This window comes from Symphalangus syndactylus, chromosome 18, assembly GCF_028878055.3.
Source record: "Symphalangus syndactylus isolate Jambi chromosome 18, NHGRI_mSymSyn1-v2.1_pri, whole genome shotgun sequence".
Lineage (NCBI taxonomy): Eukaryota > Metazoa > Chordata > Mammalia > Primates > Hylobatidae > Symphalangus > Symphalangus syndactylus.
Genome location: NC_072440.2, coordinates 88,848,651 through 88,860,720, shown reverse-complemented (window position 1 = coordinate 88,860,720; position 12,070 = coordinate 88,848,651). Strand labels below are relative to the sequence as shown.

At 50.4% G+C, this 12,070-nt stretch overlaps 1 protein-coding gene across 1 annotated transcript in view; it reads left to right on the top strand.

The window, feature by feature from the left end:
• KLHL29 (kelch like family member 29) overlaps positions 1-12,070 on the top strand; it is a 324,605-nt gene that overhangs the window by 26,713 nt on the left and 285,822 nt on the right. The gene's annotated exons all lie outside the window — the stretch shown is intronic.

Genomic DNA, 12,070 nt, shown 5'->3' with positions numbered 1-12,070 from the left:
AAGGATCAAGGCAGCTCCCAGACCTCACATTGGGGATCATTTGTACTGAAGATAATTCATCAGCAGAGTTGTGCTGGCACTGAGTTAGCCATATGAGCCCATCTCCATGCTGAAGCCAACCACAGGGCCAGCCATCCCCATCCTGACTGCCCACATGCTGTGTGATCCACTTTCTCTGTGGCAGAGGGCTGGTCACTACAGACCCATGGACATGGGTGTCACCATATGGTCACTCCAGACATGGACGTGGGTTTCATAATATCATCCTTTCTACTCCACTGAGCCAGGACTGCCATCACCGGGCAGAGGTTAATTGAAAATTCATGTAACTATCTGCTCATTTATTAAGACCCACCTCCTTATCTTCCCTCTCCCAATGCCTCTCCAATGCCAAAATGAGTCCCCACCCCTGGGGAGAGATGGGAGAAAGAACAACCTGGTCCCCACCTTGAAAGAAACCGTTAACCTCATGGAAAAAACCACAGATTCATGGCCATGCAGTGTTTGTCTTGGAATGTTTGTTCATTTTCCCATTCCTTCCCTTTGTAAGCTGTGCATCTGTCCCCACCAAGCCCGGTGCTCTGAAGGTGGCATCAACAGCCCTGAGTTTGTCCCTAGCTCCTGCCCTTCCTTTGTAATGTGTGCCTTCTTCCCCCACAGGTGCGGTGGGAGGCCTTGCACCCTGCTGTGGGGTAAGGTGGCATCGGGCACAGAGAGAGTGACCCGGGGTAGTCTTTGGTCACTCACACGGTAATTTCACTTGGCAAATGATCTGAAAAGAGGCTGCTGTTCTCACAGACGTCTGTGAACCCCATGCCTGAGCTTCTTAGCCCTCCTAGCTGTGCTGTTCCCCGGATGGAGTCCATTCCATTAAAGGACCGGAAAACAGAACTCTTGAAGACAGGATAAAGGATTAGGGATAATTTCATTTCAGAAGAAAGAGGCTGAGGAGGGACTTAATTGTCTTTGAAGGATCCTCCTGTGGAGGACAGAGATGAGTTGTTCTCCATCTCACTGAGCAAGAGGAGACAAAGTGGATCTCAAATGAATGTGCAAAGCTTCCTGTGAGCTGGGGCCGGACCCCTGCAGGGAAGGTTCAGGTAGACTGGGCAGACAAAGTGGGTGGCACCAGGGAGTTGCGGGGGCTGCGCAGACAGATGTGTTTGTGCAGGGGGGGTGGGAGGGATGCTGTGGGAGAAAGAGATGTCTCCATCCCCTCTCGGAAAGAAAATTGTTAAAAGGAAGAAATTAACAGACAGTGAGTAGGAGAGACCCCCAGTGGGAGGGGAAGCAGGTGTGGAGTGGGTTCAGGCTGGCTGCGTCCTGCAGACTGGGTGGAAAGCATGTCAGCTGAAGTACAGAGGTTATACAGGGAGAGTGGGAGGGGCTGATGGGGCTGGAGAGCTCAATTTGAGCCTCTTTCTCCCAAAGGCATGGGGACCCACTGGAGATGCTTCAGCCAGGGAGTGACCCATGATGAGGCTTCTGATTCTGGTGTGTTATCCCTTGACGATGGGGGAAGCCATATAGCATAGCCCCAAATGCCAGTCTACAGATCCTTGCCAGTCTCAGACTGGTCTGCAGCAAACAGAGGAAAGTACTGATACCATGCAGTCAGTTTTTCATAGAACTAAATGCATTGCATTTAAAGTGCTGTCCTTATTCTAAGATTATGTTCTATCAGCCAAGATTCTTTGTTGCAAGCAACAGAAACCAATCCTGGGTAATTGAAGCAGAAAAGGAATTTATTAAAAGGATATTAGTCAGCCCAGAATCTCCAGGGTTGTTGGAGAACCAGGCTCAGAGGCCACATGGCCGGGAATGACAACAGTCATACCCAGATCTGGCCCCACAAGGCCCTACAGCTGCCCTGCTGGTCAGACCTCCAGTTGGTCCAGACCAGCACCACCAAGCTTCCAAAAGTGGGTGCTGCAAATGCTGCAGTTCTGCGCTCTCCCCACTCCTTTGGGTCACCAGTTTCTGATATAAAGTGTGTGTCAGTGCGTCCTGTTGGTGGACTAAGGGAGGTAAGCGAATTTGCCATTTTCAGCTTCTATAATGCAAGATGGGCTTAGCTTCCACAGCAAGGCAGGGGCTTAGCTGTGTCTTAGCTTCCTAGACACAAGGCAGGGGCTCAGGTGCTGAGAACCCGCCCTGGAAGGAAAGGTGTTTCTTCGCTGTCTCTTTGAGTGTCTGTGCATATGTGAATTTTAAAAACGTTCTTTCTTTTGCGAAGCGAAGGTGATTAGGTTGTTTGATGTTTAAAGCATTATTGTTACTTGGCAGAATGTGAAGTTGGAAAGCTATTATTTGTTCCCACAAGTTTTGGAGGTTTAGTAGTCCATGAAACCCAAAAGACTAGGACTTCAGTGCCAGACAGGATGGGCCTAAATCCCAGAGCTGCCCCTTACTAATCAAGTAGCCTTGCATGAAGGTTTCTGAGGTCCTGTTTTGTTGTTTGTTTGTTTTTTTTAATCCCCTTAGTCTATTTATGTATCCTTAGATCTAAAGGTAGTCTTTTTATTTATTTATTTATTTTTGACATAGATTCTCACTCTGTTGCCCAGGCTAAAATGCAGTGGCACGATCACAGCTCACTGCAGCCTTAACCTCCTGGGCTCAGGCGATCCTCACACCTCAGCCTCCTGTGTAGCTGGGACCACAGGTGTGCATCACCACACCCTGTATATATTTTTTAATTTTTTTGTAAAAGATAGTAACACTCACTGCTCAGAGTTGCAGTGAGCAGTGAATAAGAAGACATGGGTGAAGTGTGTAATCAATAGCTGATAAGAAATTGGTGACACTGTTGGGTTGAGGGGTCGACATTGATCAAAACAGCTTTCTAGAGGCAGATCCTAAATTATCCAGAATGGCTTAGAATCTGTTCTTGTGCCTACTGGAGTTACACCTTCATGGCAACAAGCACCTGAGGGCGCAGTGATAACATCCCCTGAGCCTGGGGAGTCTTGTGTATTTCTTCTCTGCTAACACTTGTATGCTGGAAAGAAGCTGCTGTATTCTGAAACACTGATGCATCCCAGGTTCGGAAGCCCTGACCTCACAGAGCTCTACTTCTAGAAAAACACCTAGGGTCATCCAAGCCCCGCCCTCCAGTGGGACTGGATGTCTTGCAGCTGCGGTTTGGTGGGCATTTTCCCCCTTTGTCTCCCTCCCTCCTCTGTCAGAATGGACAGGACAGGCTGTGTTGTCCTCTGCAGGTCCATGCCTCAGTTTCTTCATCTAGCAAAGGGCAAGTGATACACCAAGGTCACCAGGGCAGTGAGTTGGTGGCAGAGCCGGGACTCAAGTCCAGGGTCTCTTCATGCAAATGCAAGAGATGCTACATGGTGTCGCAGTCTTGGGCTGGAGGGACTCTGTCCTCTTTTGCCTGTGAGGTTCACATCACCCTGTCTTTTGAGCTGTTCTCATCTCTCTGTCAATAGATCATTGTCTGTGATTTACTGAAACTCTTCCTGGAGAAGCTGCATTTTATCCGTTGCTACCTGTCGGGTATAGAGGGTGTCTAGTGTGTTGCCAGCTAAATAAACATGGTGGCCTTCCTGGCCAAGTTCCCTTTTTCTACCCCTCCTGGGGCTCCATCTTTGTTCTTCTCACTGTACACATTCTCTCTTCAGTATTGTTATGGGCTCCCTAAAATAATGGTTCCCAAATCCGTATCTGCAGTACTGACCCCACTGCTGACTGTGAGACCAATGACACCAGCTCACTAAGGGCCATCTCCCCTGGATATTCCACAGGCACCTCCATTTGAGCCCTTCTGAAGCTGATCTCAAGCCTCTTTCCCCAACCCCAACCCAAATCTCTTCCTCCACCTGGGTTCCTATCTCATGGCCCTGACAGTAGCCTGGGAGCCTTCCTGAATGCTCTTCCTTCCACCCCAATGTAGAGCTGTTCCCCGGGGCCATCAGCCTTCTTCCCGTCATTGCCTCTGTCCTCTCTCTCCATTCCCACCAAGGCCCCTGCTTGGTTCAGGCTCCATCCTCTCTTATGGGATTTGACAGCAACCTCTTAACTGACAGCAAACTCTTAACTCAACTCCTGGCCTCTAAGCTTTTCCCCGCCCATTCATTCTCCATCCAGAGCCAGGGCACCAATTCTATCCTGACAGCCTTCTGCTAGAGCCATGACTTAGAGATCTCATTTGGGGATACACGTTTGTTGTGTGGCCTCCATGTGTGGCTGCATGGAGGGACCGAAGTGAATCATCTGCCTGCAAGCGTTTACACTCAGGTGAGCACAATTCACATACTCCTTGGCTTAGCACATGTCACCAAACTTACATATATTGAACCTCGAGCTTTAGGTACCTTGTCTTGATCCTGACAACAGTGCCATGCAGTAGGCACTGCCGTGATACCCACTTTCCTGATGGAGACACTGAAGCAGACGGAAATGAAGTCGTTTGTCCAGGTGAACAGAGCAAGTCAGTCGTGGAAGGAGGCTCTGTACCCACGCAGCCTTGACCCTGGGATTTTCATCTTTATCACTGCATTGTCTCCCCTCCAGCCTCACCTTTCTCTCCCCTCCAGCCTCACTTTTCTCTGCTCTTTTCCCCTCGTAGACCCTTTAGAGCTCTGCTGAAGTGCTTGCAGTTCTCCCAACACTGTGGGCTTGTTCAGCCTGGATTTTTAGCCTTGAGTTTCTTCTCCCTGGAACTTTTACTGCCACCACAACCCCCACCCTCTACTGAGGCTGTGTCCAGTGTGGTGGGAGAGACCACCTGGGACTCTTTCTTTAAGCACATCCCTCCCCCAGGGCTGGGAAAGACGCCCCTCCTCAGTGCCCTGTAGCATAACATCGTCTCCTGTCTTATTCTGTCCATCGCCCTGGAGTAGTTTGTTCATCTTTCCCCTCAGCTAGACTGTGATTTCCTTGAGGGCAGGGTCTGTCCTGCTCATTTCTGTCCCCAAAGCCCAGCACAGTCCCTGGCATATTGTAGACACACTGTAAGTATTTGCTGAAAGAGTGGATGAATCCAGACACACCTTCCACTGTGGGTCCTGCCCTCTCACTGCGGCAGTGGGCTTTCCAAACTGAAGAGGTCTTGTGCTTCCACCTGCCCTCCTGCCTGACTCCCCACCCCATCCTACCCAGACCCCGCCATGGAGCCAGGGCCTGATCCTTGGTCTTTGTTGCTGCAGCCCTTGGTGATGGAGTGGGGATGGGCACTGTAAGGAACCCCCCTTGGGAGGGTGTCCCAAGGTTGGCAATCCCTAGCTGGGTCTGGGGGCAGATCCTTCCTGACCCCTGCCCCCATCTAAGCAATTTGTGGCCTATGTAGGCTCCACATAGGCATCTCGGAGGGGCCTGCAGACCCGGTGCTTTGGTTTTGAAATGTTAGGCTTCAGCATGATTTAGTGCCCTGGCATTTCTCAGCTAGTTTACAGTAATCAGGCATTTGTTAATGCTCACTTTCTCCTCCACGGACTGTTGCTGACACAGGAATTTTCTTTGTTGATTAGATTTAGCCCTGTGCTAAACAGTAACCGGGGTAGGGTAGTAAGGGAAGCCTGGATGCCAGCAGTGATGGTAACCGGGGGCCCAGGGATGCTGGGGCCACTGCTTATGAACTTTGTTAGTGACTTAACCCCTCTGAGTCTCAGCTGTTTCGTCTGTGAGTCAGGGATAACCTTACCCAATACGCTGGGGTTACCGTGAGGATTAAAAAAGAAAGGCTACGGAGCATTGTGTTTGACTCATAGCATACACTTCATCAATTCTGATCCTGCTTCCCTGCCCCTTAGTGCTCATGTTAGGCCTGACTTATTGGCACATGAGTTCCACAAGGTGCCAGATGGTACTTTTCATGGTAAAAGAATCTGTAGGTAAAGAACGGGCTTTCTCTTTCTCCTAGTACTGTTAGGATTCATTACTGCCTCCACCTCCTGCCCTGTCACACACCCCATTGGTGTCTTTTAGAGTCTGGAATTGCAGACCACGTATACTAGTAAATTGTCCTACTGACTAAATTAAAACAGCCAAGTCAGAAAACTCGGCTTCCAGATTGCCAAACCAGTATGATTTTTCCAAAAAGGAGAGCTTCCGTGAGGTCACATTTGTGACTTATAATTTTGAACTCTGCAGACACCGGCCCCGCCCTCCGGCCAGAACTGTCCCGCTCCCCTGCCTTCTGTTTCTCTCCCTCTCTTGAGTCATTTCTGCTACTTCTGAGCCAGTGAAGGAGGCCAGATAAAGGCTCCTGGTCTGTCCTGGTGCTTCCCAGGCTGGAGGGTCCCGCCTGGGGAGGGCACGGCTGTCACAGGAGCTGCAGGGCTGTCTGTGGCCCACACTGCCAGTGGGAGCCCACAGCCAGGGTGACTGCACTCACATACACATGTTACTTTCCTCCTTGTCCCTGTCTCGCTAGGTTTGACTCATCTCTTTAATCACTGTGGACTTGGATGCTCTGTTATTTTCAGGGCATCTTCTCAATTTCATTCTAAAAGTATGTCCTCGCTCTATTCAGAATAGGTTTTTAATTGCCCTTTCCCTGAAAAATGTCGAGCAGAATGAGTCCTCAGGATAACAGTGGCCTTAACCAGGAGTCTGGTATTGGGCTCAGTGCTGAGGCCCATGTCACAGTGGGGCTGGGGGCTGGGGGCTGAGGGCTCCGGTGGGCTACGCTTCAGGGTGTGGCTGGTCTCTCTGCGTGGCCCTTTCCCCACTCAGGCGATTCTGTTCCTGGCTCATGGATAGTTTGTTGAGAGGAAGGGACTTGGGGCCAGTCATTACTCCAGGATTAGACTGCCTGTCCCAGCTCAGCTGTTGACTGGCTGGCTGACTTCACCACTCCCTTCTCCCCACTGAGCCACAGAGGCCTTGTCGCGTAACGCGTCACAAAGGTTAGATAAGGGCGTCTAGTGCTTTCACTCACGGAACGCCTGCAGAATAACATGGTTTCCCCACACACAGAGACACAGGCTGCCTGTGTGGCCGGCACGCGGGGTCCTACGTTGGCACGTGGTGACCCTTGGCCTCGCCCAACATCAGATCACTCTGCAAGTATCCCCTCCTGTTCCCTCCTGCCCAGCGACCCTCACGGACTCCCCATCGTCCATCCAGTAAGAACAATCCCTCAGCCTTTTCAGAGCTGTCTACAGCTGGAACTCGCCCACCCTGTGGCCGCCCCTCAAAGCCCTGTTTCCTCTCCTTCCTTGCTGCATCCACACTGATCCCGTCACTGCTTCCTCCTGCCTGAAATTCTCACTGCGTGCAGCCCATTGAGCTAAAGGGGCAGAGACTCACTTAAGCTATGTCAAGGAATGGGGCTTGTTTTATGGGAGGCAGAATCCCACAGGAACACAGGGCCCGCTGGCTCCCGAGACCAGGCCGTCCCGAGTCCTCCATGCGTCTTCATCTCAGGGCCCTGCTCACAAAGCGACTGCTGCCCTCTGAGCAGATTCTTCCGCACCTTTCTTAGTTTTCTTCCTGATGTCAACTGATAGATCGTATGCATTTTCTGGCAAAAAATTCCAAAGGAAGAGAGTCCAGTGAGCTTAGCTAACTGCACCTGCCCCACCTGGCAGAGCTCCCGGTGCCAGGGTGTCTGCAGAGTGCCTGCTGGACCTTGCACTGGCTGGCTTTGGGTCTGGGGCCATCTCTGGCCATATGTGTGTATCTGTGTGTCTGTGTTTGTGTCAGTTTATCTGCCTCTGTGTCTGAGTCAGTGTGTCTGCCTTTGTGTGTCTGTGTATGTCACTGTGTCTGTGTGTCTTATGTTGTGTGTGTGTTCATGTGTTTGTCTGCGTGTCAGTGTGTCTGTGTGTCATATGTTTTATGTCTGTATGTTCATGTGTTTGTGTGTCTCTTTGTGTGTCAGTGTGTCTCCCTTTGCGGTTTGTATGTTTGTGTGAGTGTGTCAGTATGTCTGGGTGGGTCTTTGTGTGTTGTGTGTATCTGTGTGAGTGTGTGTTCTTTGTGTGTCTGTGTATCTATGTGTCTCTCTGTGTGTGTCTCTGTGTCCGTATGCCAGTGTGTCTATGTCTGTGTGTGTAGTGTGTTTGTGTGTGTGTTCATGTGTCTGTGTGTCTGTATGTGCCTATGTATCTGTGTGTCTCTGTGCATTTTGTGTTTTCCTATGTGTGTACATGTGCTAGTGTGTCTGTGTGTGTCTGTGTGTTGTGTTTGTGTGTGTCTGTGTGTGTCTCTGTATTTTCATATGCCTATGTATCTGTGTGTTGTGTGTGTGCCTGTGTGTGTTGTGTTCCTGTGTGTTGTGTGTCTGTTTGTGTCTCTGTGTGTTGTATATGTCCCTGTGTGTGTCTCTGTGTGTTGTGTGCGCCCCGTGTGTGTCCATGTGTCTGTGTCTCTGTGTTGTGTGCCTGTGTGTGTGTCCCTGTCTGTGTCTGTGTTGTGTATGTGCCTGTGTGTGTGTCCGTGTGTCTGTGTCTCTGTGTTGTGTGCCTGTGTGTGTGTCCCTGTCTGTGTCTGTGTTGTGTATGTGCCTGTGTGTGTGTCCGTGTGTCTGTGTTGTGTGTGTGTCCGGGTGTCATGCAGTCCGAGTGTGCAGGTGAGCAGACAGTGCCTATGTGTGTGTCTGTGTGTGTGTGTGTGTGCCTGTGTGTGTGTCCGTGTGTCTGTGCAGCCTGCGTGTGCAGGCGGGCGGGCAGGGCTGTGCTCTGCACTCCTGATGGATGCCCCTGTGCTTCTCCAGGAGGCCTTGAATTCCCCATTCAGCGCCGAGCCTGCAAAGGATCTAGTCACTCGCCCACACCTCTGTCGGTGAAATGCCAGCAAGCCATTTATGTCCCTGTTGCTTAGAAAATGCAAACTCAAGTCATTCAACAAAAGCAGCCCTTGAATGGGTCTTGCCGACTTGCCCTTCGGAGCCTCAGGGCCTGGCTGTCGTGGAGCCGTGGCGGGGAGCCACAGGCCTCAGCGTGGACAGTGGGGTTGGCGGGCCCCACAGGTGGTCCCTGGGAAGCTCCTGGTCATGGGAAGCGTTTTTCACTCACCCGCTTACTGTTTCTTTTTTCCCTGCGAAAAGAAAAGCCTGGATGGTTCTCCCGGCTGCTTTGCAGGGCCAGGCTCTGCAGGGCTCTTCTGGGGCCACCAGAGGCGTCTGCTGCATGGTCAGCCTGGCCGACTGACCTCCCGGGCCTGACCTCCCCGGGCCCCCGCCTCCCACCCCAGGGTCTTCTCTCTTCACCGAAGGGGTCCCTTCCGCCCTGCCCCGAGAGCTGCCCTGTGCGGGCTGTCCCCTGCTCCGTCTGCGTTTGCATTCAAATCCTCTCTGAGAACTTCTTAAGCAGTGGCACAGTCCGTGCCTTGTCCTCTCAGATTCTCAAACGACTTAAAGCAGAACTCTGGGCTGGTGTTTCTCTCAAAGGGAAACGGCCTCTGTGATTTTTGGAGTGTGTCATTCCCCTACTACTTGGCGGGTCTGTTGCTGGCCGTGGGGTCAGTCAGAGAGGCCTAGCCTCAGCCCGGCGGGCAGGGGTCCTGTGGGAACACCATTCCACTCTCCATGGGCTCAGGGGGTGCGGTGTGGGATCTCGCTGGTCCTCCTGGGCCTCAGCTGGTGCCCAGGGGCCTCCCCTTGAGCTCCTTCTCCATCCTGGAGTGTCCTAGCCAGGTAACCCCAGCACGACGATGTGTCCCCATAGGCCAGGCTCCTCCACCACACATATGAAATAGCAGCAGTGTGTCTTTCTCCCTGAAGACGAGCGGGGAGCTTTGTCACAGGTTGCACAGCTCCAATCTCTCCCCCACCCCATTCACCATCCTTAGTGGCTTCGCTGGGGCTTCCACTCTCTCTCCCTTCCTGCCCAGCTGTCCACCTGTCACACGCAGCACAGCCCTGAGGTGCTGCCTCTTCACACGTGGCTCCCTGAAGGACAGTGGGGCTCTTGCTCCTTTTCTTGTAATAACAGCGCCATCCACCACTCCCCTCCGAAGAACAGTGGGTAGAACCGATACTTCTAGAACAAGTGCTTGGGGCTTACTGCTGTCAAAGGTGAGAAATGCATCAGATTTAAATTATCTGTTGTAAAAGTCAGTCAATAATTCCTTACGTAGTTTCCCCTAATATGGAACTTTGGGAGCCTCTGAGTGTGCACGTGTGCATGTGTGTGCGTGGGCGGGTGCATTTGCGTGTGCATGTTTCCTGTGAGAGAACGCGTGGCGAATGGAAATCAGACTCCGTCACCATTTGGTTTATCTCCTTGGTTCACTTTGACTGCTCTACACTGTTAAATTGTTCTATTATTTGTCATCTATGGTTTCATTTATAACCAAAGTGGACCGCTTTGGCTATAAAAAGTGACAAAGACAGGAAACATAGAAAACATTTATGTGGAGCCACCCCAAGTTAATGAGGAGCCTAAGAATGATAATTCTGCAAATTTACCTCAAGGTTATTTTTACCAGATCCATAAGTTGTGATCATCTATCTGATCCAAGTTCTTATATAGGTCACCTAAATGTCTTTAGTACGTCAAATGAGAGGAAGAAAGAAGGGTGTGGGGGGCAGATAATACAGAGATAATTTAACCAGCTTGCCTTTTATTGATTGGAAAAAATTATTACCAGCAATGTGTTATTTGGAAGAAGAACTTATAAATCTCTCTCCGAATCTCACTTTATCTCATCATTTAGATAACATTTGAACATTACTAAAACACTGCAGTTGATTTTTCTTACGCTCAAAAATGCACGAATTCTAAAGATCGGGTCACAAAAGCAGTTTTTATCTATTTTTAAAGCTGATGCACATAATTAAGTTTCAATTATGTTTTAGATATGTTGGTCCCCAAACCAAAATGTCATTTTTTATTTGTCAACAAATCAGTCTTTCCTTGCACAACTAATTTAAAGGAAATGAAATGTTGTGTATAACTTGTTAAATAGGAAAATGTTGAAATGTGTCTTTATATATAATGAATGTTATTAAAAATGGTCTTTTAATGCTCATTTAATATAATCTTTGAATAATATACTCATATAAAATATTTAACTAAAAATCTTTTTTAACATAAGCCATGCAAAAATGATAAAATGTTTTTTTTAATTGTAGGGGGTTTGTGAAATTATAGATTACTGTGAAAGGAGTTCATTAGTCAAAAACAGGATTGGAAATGCTGATCTAGAGACACAAAGCCCAGGGATTTCAGGAGGGAGCTGGAGAAGGGGAGAGAAGTGAGGGCGGGGAACAACCAGTCCCCGCCTGGTAAGGAGTGTTGGGCTTCCTCCTTGGGCGCCAGCAAATACGTCTCTCACCAGGGCCCGCCAGACCAGGGTCCCATAGCAAATGCCAAAAGCTAGCCAGAGGTGAGGGCATTTAGGAGTGTTGCTTTTGAGTTCATCCCTCAAAGAATGCAACCCTGGGCAGGTAGCAGGGTGAGCCCCCTGCCTGCGTCCTACCCTGGTGTGGGGATAGGGAGTGAGCTGGAGACACGGATGAAAGGAAGCCAGTGTCCCCCCAGACAGCAGCCCCGAAAGGAGCAGCCCTTGGCTGATCCCCGCTAAGCTGCTTTGCCGGCTTGCCTTAGATTAGACTGGGTGTACCGGGTGCAGGCGACATCATTTCTGAGAACTGGCTGTCACGTGACTTGGCAGAACAATAGCAGCCAGGTGGAATTTTGTTCCCTGTACCATTTGTGTGCACTGGAAGGACCACAGGACACTGGTGATCCAGGCTGGGTCTCTTTCTTTATAGGGCACAAATCAAAGCCCAGAGAGGTGGGAAGAGGCCGCCCAGGGCCTCAGGGTGGCCAAGAGCATGCTGTGTATACATTCTCCCAGGCCCCCATGTGCGCGTTCTTCCAGTGTTCTGGGACAAGGGTGTGTGCCATTTCAGAGATACTGATCACAGAGGATGACTGCGCCCTTCCCATGCCTGGGAGTGCCTTTGAGGTGGGGAGATGGCCTCAGGGTCATGGGAAAGGCTCTTGGGAGGGACAGCTGGGTTCTGGAAGGCTGTGGGAAGGCGGGAGGAGGGGATGAGTAGGGCAGAGGGTTAACTTACGCAACAGCAGAAACCATTCTACTGTACTCAGGCTCTGCAGGTGTTTTGTGACCCTCCTGCAGGAACATTTATTTGTATCTA